An 11,264-nucleotide genomic window follows, 5' to 3' on the forward strand; every position below is an offset into this window, starting at 1 on the left:
GATGCCACAAGATACCGAAGCCGAGCAGTATTTAGGGGGGCCAATTTGAATTTACAAACTCAACCCCAAACCCTCCAAAGCTGGGAATGCGAAGAGGTGGAGGAGCCGACGCTGAAAACAACCTGCCTGCGGAGAAGTCTCCTGGCTGGGATGTCACACGGGGAGCATGTTTGAGATAAACTACCTTGAGCGTTAGGAAACGAGCTTTTAATTAATACCGCTGTACCTTTTCTAGAGGCTCTCAGCTAGAAGTTCAGCAGAGCGAGGTTGGCAGCGATGCTGAGCTGCTCTCTTCCATCCCAAGATGAGAAGATGCAAAGTCCCCTGCATCTGATAAGCTTATGACTTCTCGCTCCCCCTGCTGCCTTTTCCTGGTGGGCTCCAGCCGCTGTTTATTAGCCAGCAAGCCTTGCGTGTCCTCGTTGACCAGGGAATCATCCCGGGAATGCCACTCCTTTGTAGGACATCAGCACTTGCCAGTGGGGACACATGGATTATCTCTCCCATCCTCTCCTTTCTTAGGTGGCCACAGGCAAAGGTTTCACTGCGCCGACGTGGAAAGCAGAGTTTAAGGTTCTACCTCTCATCCTGCAGCTCTCAAGCCCACGTTTTTCCTCTCAGTGTCCTTCAACAAAAGGCAAGGACTATGTGATTTCATTGGGACATCTGTTTCGTGATGCGCACCGTGGTTCATCACCAGAAAATCATAGAATGGTTTGGGTTAGAAGGGACCTTGAAGATCATCCAGTTCCAACCCCCTGCCATGGGCAGGGACACCTCCCACCAGACCAGGTTGCTCAAAGCTCCATCCAACCTGGCCTTGAACGCTGCCACAGATGGAGCATCCACAAGGGTCTGGATCAGCCAAGGCTGCTTTTACGTGAGTCAAAGGAAGCATCAGTCTCTTCTCACGCGGCCATGCAGAGCCCTGAAGGCTTTTCCAGTGCCGGTTTGACTCCCCTGGTCCTCCCAAGCTCGCAAGACAAGAAAGATGTTTCCAGCTGAAAAACAAAACCAGAATAACCAGCTGGGCCACTGGTGCCAAATGGTGCCTTCGGACTGGAGAAGACTCCAGCTGCCAGACAGTTTCTACAGAAGCAAGTCCTTTGATGGCAAGTGGTGCCCAAGCAGGGCGATGGCAGAAGACGATGCTTGACCTCTGCCAGGCTGGAGGAAAAAACCTGCTCGTGGCAGGGTGGTGGCAGCCCCCAGAAGGATTCGTTTGGCTCCCTCGTAGAGTAATTCCCCAACACACGAATGGATGGAGAAAAAAAATCAACATTCTCCTCTATCGGCACTGGGTGAAAAAACAGCAGCATTACTTATTGTAGAAAAGGAGACAATTTTCTAGGGCGACTTCTCTTCCCCGAGGCTTCGTACCTCTGCTCAAGGTCTCATCTCAGGAAGATCAAGATGGCCCCAGTTCCATCCACACATCCAGAGGTGCACCTCAACTCCATCTTCTGCAGCTGCCACCAGCCCCCAAGCAAGGCACGGCCTTTTTTTTTTTTTGCATGGTATAGACTGAAAACTCACATCTGAATGACATTCACCACTGACGTGTCAAGTCAAGCCAGCTCATCTGAACTCCTTCACTCCACCCGAGAGCCAGTTGGTATCATCAAGAAGTTTTCATAGAATCATGGACTGGTTTAGGTTGGAAGGGACCTTAAAGATCATCAAGTTCCAACCCCCTGCCATGGGCAGGGACACCTCCCACCAGACCACGTTGCTCAAAGCCCCGTCCAACCTGGCCTTGAACCCCTCCAGGGATGGGGCAGCCACAGCTTCTCCAGGTATTCTGGAAACCTGCCCTGTTGTGGCACAGACCGGGGCTGGGGAGGGAGGGCAGGACAGTGCAGGGAAAGTGATGCTGAAGGTCATGCTGCAAGAGGAAAAGAAAAACAAAGGTGGAAACCCCAGCTGAAAAGGCAGGACAACCTGTAAAAGGTGGAGGAGACCTTAAACCTCAGCATCGCTGTTGCTAAAGCCCACCAGTGTCAACGATGAGGCACATGGAGGAGGAGGAAGGTGCTGCAGGATTTCAGAGGAGACCTCCAAGATACGTGCAACAGATAAATCTATAATTTGATGTTTATCTCATCAGCCGAGGAACTCCATGACCTATTTGTACATTGTCTACGTGTCTGGGGGTTGTTTGCTCCCACCCAACAGCTGAGACAAAAGCTTGGCCACAGCAAAAGAAAATAAAAGCCGTGGAAAAGACGACCTGAACAAGCTGAGGAGCTTTGTGTCCGGGCTCTGTCATTAATCAAGCTAATTCAAATAAGTGAGCCATTCAAGTGATATCAGGCCCAGCAAGAACAGCCGGAGCAAAATAATCAAGGTTTCAGAAGGATGAAGAAATCTCTTGAAAACACAGACCACGTTTCTGATGGCTGCTGTGGGACACGTATGGAGCCAGAAAACCAGACGGGCTGGAAGCCCAGGACATGCTTTCGAGTCAGAGCACGGAAGATTTGGTGGCCACACCGAGCAAAAAAGACCCTTCAGTGCCTGGGCCTGTGTGAAATTTGGTGCAACGTTGCATCCCATCAGCCCAGTTAAGGAAATGAAATGGTTGGGCTGGAGACTTCTAAGCACCATCGTTCTGGTCATTGGGGATTCCCTTGGCTGCACCTGAGTTCAGAAAATTATGCAGTAAATTACGATTCACCATCTCTGAAGCACCTTTGCAAGAAACACTCCCTGCAGCCAGTGCCACCACCCCCACCGGTGTCTCCTTCCAGACATTGTCCCCCAGATGTGGGTACAGAGAGGAGCCACCATTTCAGCCCATTCCCTTGCTGGCTTTTGGGGTGAAAAGATGTTTGGTAGCGCTTTTGTATCACCCCACACCGGATTTGGATGATAAGAGGTAAAACCAGGAGAAAGCAAAGGATAAGAGGTGCTGCTCAAGCCAAGTTACGGTCCCTCTGCCACCTCCCTCCGTGTTCTTTGTGCCTTGAAGTGATATTTTAAAGAGCTGGAAAAAAATAGGAAATATCTCCCCCAGCCACCAAGGGAAGATCTCCCTGCCCGGGCTCCCCCATCCTTCACGCAAGACAGCCCGGCTTCTCCCCACGCTGCCAAAAAGCTGGGATCTCAGCTTTGACTGGATGAAAATATCCCAACCAAAAGGCAGACGAAGGGAAATATCAAAACCGGCATCAAAAAAAGCTGTGCCACCATCCCAGCAGTGGCGAGCTGAGCAAAACCTTCAAAAACCTGCAGCTTTGCATTCCCCACAACCTCCACAAGCTTCCAGCCTTAGACAAAAGGGTATTTTGTTGTGTTTTCTGATGTTTTGTTGAGCGTCTCTCCTACACTCTCCGTTTCCAGGTGAGCTTCCCAACATTCATAAATAATATGGTCACGGGGCTGGAAAAAAAAAAAAACAAGCAAGGGGAGCAAATCTGAAGTGCAGGTGGGAGAATCATAGAATCGTAAAATGGTTAGAGTTGGAAGGGACCTTAAAGACCATCCAGTTCCAAACCCCTGCCATGGGCAGGGACACCTCCCACCAGACCAGGTTGCTCAAAGCCCCCTCCAACCTGGCCTTGAACCCCTCCAGGGATGGGGCAGCCACAGCTTCTCTGGGCAACCTGGGCCAGGCTCTCACCACCCTCACAGCAAAGAAGTTCTTCCCCAGATCTCATCTCAATCTCCCCTCTTGCAGTGTCAAACCCTTCCCCCTCGTCCTATGGCTCCCCTCCCTGATCCAGAGTCCCTCCCCAGGGTTTTTATGGAGCCCCTTGAGGGACTGGAAGGAGCTCTAAGGTCTCCCCAGAACCTTCTCTTCTCCAGGCTGAACACCCCCAACTCTCTCAGCCTGTTGAAGAAAGAAACACGGATGCAACATGACTTCACATGGGGAAGGGCTCCTGCAGCATCAGCTGCACGGGATTTGGAGGCGGGGAGCCGCAGAGATGGTGCACTGGAAAAGTGCGATTTCCCATTTCTTCCCTACTTCCGGGCACAGACACCTCAAAGCCCAAGGCAAGCATAACCAGGAGATGCGTCCCGACATGGAGAAAAACCTGGAATCACAGAAAACGCACATCCCACGTGCTCAGATAAGGACCCAAATTAAAAGATGCAAACCATTGCTAACCGAGCGGTGCCACTGGAAGATGCCACTACTTTAACTCTGATGTCCTGAAGGACCACAACAACGTTTGGCCCTACTGATGCTGTCACCAAACCCATGGAGCAAAGGGGGAGGCAGATTCGTGCCAGTTTTTGGACACAGCATCCCCAGCAACGGAGATGCCATTACAGGGAAGGAGAGCAGGACCAGCTTAGAGAAGAGGGCAAAGCACGAGGCCAGATCTTGCACCAAGCAGCCCCCAAGGCTGGGCACAAGGACAAGAGGATTTTCTCAGCTGGATTTAAGCTGGATATTGGGAGAGGTTTCTTTGTGTTAAGGCAGACAGATCCGGACTTCCCAAGTTGAAGGGGCAAAGGTGAAGGCGAGTGGGTCTAACATGGAGCTTGGCAAGACAATGAGCAAGAAGCGTCACTCGGAAAGGGATTTGCAAGGCCAGAGCTCGGGGGAGCGTGGGGAGGTGGTGGCCAAGAAGGAAGCCAAATGTTTCGCAGTGCGATCTCCACCTACAGCTCCTGGTGTGGCCTCGGGAAGTACTTTAAGGCCCTGAGGATTCATTTTCCACTCGCACAATAAGGATAATAACACTAATCCATGCTTAGGAACCACTCCAGACATTAAGACGTAATCACAAGAGATCCCCTCCTGGTTTGCATCACAGCACAAAATATTAATAACTTCAAGTCATTTGTGACAATTCGGGGGTGGGAAACACTAAGAATCTCATCCAGGTGCTTGACAGAGAGCTCAGCCCGTCCCAAAGCAGGAGGAAGTCCCACGAGCACGTCGCTGCAGGCGATGGAGCGGCCGAAGTATCTCAAAACCTCTAAACCCCCCTCCAGGAGGGAGGGACAAGTGGCCGCAGTGCCCAGCAGCGATGGAGGAGCCCTGGAGCCAGCCCATCCCCGGGTACCCACCAGCACAGAGACATCCCTTCGATGCTCTTATACTTTATTAATAAACCCCGGGTCCCGCCACACGGGTTCGTCTCACTCTCCGCATCGGAGGCTGTTTAAATTTTAATTAGCGCGTGCATATACATTCATACCCAGCCAGCTCCTGTCGGAGATGTTGCCATGGCATCTCCCAGCCCCAGGCCCAAAGCACCGGCGTTCGGCTGCCGGATTATTCACACTCAGTGCTGCCGAGCGAGAGAGTGTGGGGGGGGTGTTTATAGCTGGGGTGCACCAGCATGGGGAAAAACGGGCCGGTTTTTACATTCGCGGGGCTTTAAAGAATCAGTGAAATTGCCGCCGTCCTGCCTATTTATCCACTTCATTAGCAACCGGGGAAAAAAACGCCAAAACTCCAGCGATTTCCAAATTTCCCGGTTGCTGGGAGGGGAGAAGCGAAGAGCCTGGAGAGTTCCAGCACCGAGTTCAGGGTGAACCCCCCGATGAGACCCTATACTGTAAGGTCAGCACTTCCCCAGGTGCTCACACATATAAAAAAAAAAAAAAAAAAAAATATATATATATATGTAGTCCTATATATTGCATCCTCCCGGGTGCAGCTCACGTGTGTGGTCCTGGGGCTGTTTCCCAGCGGGGAGCAATCCTCAGCCTCTCTCTCCTTAAGCAACCCAGCGACAACCAGAAGAAAAAGCTGCTGCAAAGAATAAACACAGACACACACACACACAAAAAATCAACATATTTCCAGCTTGTAACAGTCAGCACATTATTTAATTAAAAAAAAAAAAAAACAAAACCTATTAAGATCAGTGTGATTTCCCAGAGGGAAAAACATTTTAAAAATTATTCGGTGGCTCATGCTGGCTGAAGTCATCGTAAGGAAGGGAGGGGGCTCTTCCCCAGACACCCACCGCACCCAAAAGCCATGAGAGGAGGAATATTTTTCACGATAATTCCCCGTGCAACCACGTTACGGGGCCACCTTCGCTTTGTCGAGTCTCTCCCGGGAGGCAGCACAGGCTGATAATTTCCAACCAATTTATTCAGACAGGCTTAAACGAGGACTCTTTGCACCCTGTGTAAGGTTTTTTTTTTGGGTGGGTTCTAATAGACTTCTGACTTCTAGGATATTGCAGGAACACATTACTGAGCATTACTAAAGAGCCAGAAAATGTAATTTTCATTTCAGCTCACCTGGAGGCAAATAACTGCATCATCCAGAAAAGCAGTTTTCCTTACAAGGCACCTGGAGCTCCGATCGGGCAGAGGACACCATCCCAAATTACGGATTCATTTGAAGGGAAAGCTAGTTTCTCCACAGCAGGTGGCATCAGAAGATGCGGATCTGGGGGCAAAGCATTATTTAGAAATTAGAAGCTCACGTGGCAACAGCAGGGAATGAAGAGTCCCATTAGTATTTTAATTTATTTTCTTACTTTTTTTTTTTTTTTTTTTTTTTTTTTTGGCAAAAGGTGCAGAATCAGGCCCTCAGACCTTCGACCCAGGCTGCCAAGACGACCGACACAACCCTGCTCTTTCCAGATGGAAGCAGACAAGAGACTAGCGATAAACCCGCTCCTAATTAAACATTTGTCTTGCAATTACATACTTCTGAGTAATTACAGCCATCAAGACAAACACCAACTGGATTATGCAGAGAGGAGACAGACGGTAAAGGTTAACGGGTCTTTTTCTCCCTTTACAGTTATTCCTGAGATCTTGCAGAGGGAAGGGCAGGATGTCCCGAGAGCAGTTGCCACTGCAAGGGAGGAACAAGCCCATCTGAGGAAGAATTAGCCTGAACTGGCAGATTTTGAAATTGCAGGACTGAGAGGACGGATCTTTGAGGCTTGATGCAACCCAGACCGTGACCAACAGCCTCCAGTGGTTGTGCATCATCTCTCCGTAGCAACTTCCTGTGTTTTATCATCCTCAAGCTCCATGACAGTAAACTCAAAGCCATGGTTAAGGGCCCACAGCTTCACTTCAAGGTTCTGGGCTCTGCAAATACCAAGGTTGGAAACCCCCAGGTGTGGCTTCAGTTCATTGTACTTGTCCCTCCTTCCACCCCAGACCATCTAGGACAAGAGGAAAGAGTCTCGAGTTGCACCAGGGGAGGTTTAGGATGGATATTGAGAAAAATTTTTACACTGAAAGGGTCGTCAAGCCTTGGAATGGGCTGCCCAGGGCAGTGGTGGAGTCACCATCCCTGGAGGTATTTAAAAGCCGGGCAGATGTGGTGCTGAGGGACATGGGTTAGTGGTGGTTTTTGTCAGTGTTGGGTTGATGGTTGGACTCGATGATCTGAAAGGTCCCTTCCAACCTGGACAATTCTTTGATTGTATGATCTATTCCCACAACAGCCGCTCCAAACACAATTTTGTCTCCCCTTGAACCAGCTCTTTCTACGTTAAGTAACCCAAATTCCTTCGTTTTCCCTTACATCAAACCTTTTTAGACGTCCTCACTTCCATCTTCTCTTCAATTTGTCCTAAGATCCAACCAGGACCTCACAGAGAAAGGGTCCAAGCCAGGTCTCCACCTGTAAATTAGTAGAAATGGAAAGCAGTCAGTCCACCTAACAAAGAGTTCCCATTTGATAAACCCAGTTTAATATATATATTTATTGGCTTACTTTGCAATAGCCACACAAATTGATTCCTGCTTTAATCCGTGCTCCGCTGTGACCATCAGGTCTCCCCCGACATTCCGCTGCTGGCCAGCTCATTCCCAGCCTGCTCCCAGTGGATCACAGAATGCTATGGGGTTGGAAGGGACCTCTGGAGATCATCTAGTCCAACCCCCTGCCAAAGCAGATTCTCCTAGAGCAGGTTGCACAGGAACATGTCCAGTGGATGGATATCTCCGTCTGTCATCACCCCAGGCTGAGGAGAAGGCGAGGCCACCCCAGGCCGAGGAGGTGAGGCACCATTAGACACACGTGCTAGAGAAGCGGAATTACCTGCAAATCAAGATTTTAACAAAATCCGTCAACCCAGGGCCTTGAAGTTCTGGTTAATTCATTGCATCCAGCTTTAACTGAGGAGAGAAATGGGTGGCCAGAGACAAAGTCTCCTCGGAGAGAGGTAGGAAAGGAGATACAGGACAGAGATTTAACACCCGTAACGACTATCACACAATCACAGCAACTCTGCAAGTCCCGACATCCCCGTGCTGCTCTGGCACGGCTGAAAGCATCGCATAAAACCTCAGCCTATTAAAAGAAATAGGAAAATCTGGATTCTTAAATATTTGAATAGCTTGAATAAATCTCAGACTCGCACGACAACTGACTTGAAAAGTCCCGCTTACTCCCGGCTGTCTCTCTCCGATGAACCACCCTGCAGCAAGTTACAGGTCTCTTCCCTGCTCTGAACGCGTCATTTTTCTGCTTCGAGAACGAAGGCTGCAGAGAAAAGCAACCTCGGTGCGTTCCCAAAGGTTAATCTGATTTGCTGAGCCGCAGCTGAATGACTAACGATTAGCGCTGCCCCTTTTATTAAGGAACGAGCGTACAGGTAGCAACCCTTACGCCAGCAAATCTCTTCAGCCAGCGCAGCTCACGTCTACGAAGAAGCTCGTCCAACTCCTGGCTCGTTTGGGCCACAGGGAAATTTAATTATTTAGGTTTCTCAGCCGCTGCATAAACATCCAAGATGAAACATTAGATCATAATCGAAACGCTGCTGCTCAGCACACGGCAAGAGAAGCTGCGTCAGCAGGGAGGAGCGAGATGAGGCTGGGGAGCGCAAAGAGATACGTGGGAACAGGGCTGAGCTGCTCCTGTGAGCAAATTCCCCTTGAAATTAAAAATTATTTAAAAAAGGCAAACTTCAGAACAGATCAATCCACGAGGCTTCTACTGAGCACGAAACAGCCTTAAAATATCGCCAGGAGAGTCCAAGCAGCTCCAGCTCACAAAGCGACTTAAAGGCCTGGACTTATCATCCCTTATTAATCTCACAGCAGTTAAATAAGAAGCTCCGCTAAACTGGAATGAAAATAAAAATAAAAAGAAATTAAAGCCATCACATTGCTATTCACCGCTCTGATATCCCATTAGTTTATTTGAGAATCGAGGAAATGGGAAAACCAATTCTCAATACGAGGAAGCGGAGCCTACGACCCGGGACATCAAAGTACAAACACGCTTAATTGGTTTCGATCGCAGCTTTCCAAAATACTCGGTTTTATTCCGCTTTGAGAGCAACATCTATAGGAATAAACTCTTTCCACGTTTTAGTCTATACATATAGAAGGCGTAAGCGGCTCCTGCCTATACATAAATGCCCGCATGTTTAAAGTGGTTTCATTTAAACAAGTTTTTCCGCATTTTAATTGCATCCCAGTTCCCAGGAAATTCCGCGTGACCCAAGTTAGATTAAAAAAAAAAAAAATTAAATTAAAACAGTGGAAAACAGTATGACTAATTACAAGGATATTAAGCTTTGTAGGTGCTTAAATACTTATTCTCCTGGTTATCACCCACATGGGTTCCAAGGGGTCAACGTGTCTCAAGGGGTCTCGTCCAAGAAAGATCAAGCACTCAAGGGGAAAAAACCAACCCTATAAACGCAAAACCAGATTAAAACCGATGATTTAAATCAAGCTTTCCTGCTTTTCCATGTTGACCCTCAGCGCAGGATTTCCCATGAGCATCATCCTAGAGAAAAGTTTTTAAAATTCTTTTAAAATAAGAGAACAATTCAGAGGGTCACTGGATTAAACCGCGCGTGGGAGAGACACCTTTCTCAACTCACGTCCAAGTCCTTGGTATCAATTATATTCTTTATCCAGCAGTTATTTACCGGCTTCGCTGAGAATTAACTCTCTGTAAGCGAAGATCCAGCATGAATGACACCAAACGCTCCTTTTTCTCTTCCTCCTCGTGGGCACGGTGAAAGGGAACATGTGCTCTCGCAGATGGAAATCGCCGCCTCCTGAAATAACAGGCAGCTAAACACCCGAACTAAATACTCGCGGGTAAGAGCGCTTTGAGATAATTATTTCCATCAGTGCCTCTTCAAAAGAGGAGTTAAGGAGAATAAAAAAAAAAAAAAAAGGCATTTTTTTAAACCAACAAACCAGCAAAACAAGAGGAACAAAGAGCATTTTTAAAAGCAGCTTTGCTCTGTCTCAACTTTTTAGGTGCGCGAGTGGGTCCCCGAAAGGCCACAAACCCAGCTCTCCTGGGACCCTTGCACGTCCCTGGCGTTCTTCATAGAATGGTTCGGGTTGGAAGGAACCTTAAAGATCTAGTTCCAGTCCTGTTCCTGCCAGGCTCGTGCAACGTCGCTTTTTTTTTTTTTCCGCTGTCAAACAGCATCTTTCTCCTCCTCCAACCCCCGCCAGCGGGCAATAGGATTCTAGTTTGATTTCTGACCATCACGGCCAAATTCAGCAGATATTTCTTTCCGCCTCTGCCCAAGACATTTCCCGCATCGTATCAGATTGTCGCAAACATGAAGTTTCATATTTTATCCAGATCAGCCCAAGGAGGCAAACTTTTCTCACCAAATCCATATTCATCAACTGCTTCTCCTGTTCCTTACGGCTCCCGCTACGTCCCGGGGGGAGAGAGAAACGGGTGCGAAGGCAAGTCCTGTCCTGAAAAGAACAGATCAAGGCTGCGGGAAGAAGGCTCCTTTTTCTCGTACATCAGGTAATTAAATTTGTGTTACCCTCAATTTTATTTCCTTGTTTTCAGAAGCTGAAATCTCAGAGAAGAGAAGCTGACGTTGGGAAGAGCGCAAGTTAGCACTGGAAAGCCGCAAGTTAGCTGTATTTTGGAGGAATATTACATTAAATCATCTGGCAGGACTGTTGGAAACACCGATATTTAGGGCTGTTGCCAATTGTAGGGCGATGAAAGATACGGGGAGCACTACCCAGAGAGAGAAATAAGTAAACATCCAGCAGAAGATAGTTATCTTTCGAGGCAACTCCTGGAGACGAACATTTTATCCCCAGAACCCTTTGGAAACACCAAAAAACCATTCGAAAGAGGACACAGGAACTCGCTGAGCACCTGGGACACCAGGGAGTTAAGATTTTCCATTTCAGCATGAACTTTTATTGAGGAGGAAAAGGTGGAAAGGTACAATAAACGACCGCAATCCATGGGGAGATTTCCTTGTGAGAAGGAAAAAGAAAGAAAACATAACGTTAGGACAAGGGATTAAAATAACGAGCGTATTTGTGAGAATTTGCCCGAGGGAAAATAGTTTAGAAAATTAAAAACT

This window comes from Numenius arquata, chromosome Z (genome assembly GCF_964106895.1).
Source record: "Numenius arquata chromosome Z, bNumArq3.hap1.1, whole genome shotgun sequence".
Taxonomy (NCBI): Eukaryota; Metazoa; Chordata; class Aves; order Charadriiformes; family Scolopacidae; genus Numenius; species Numenius arquata.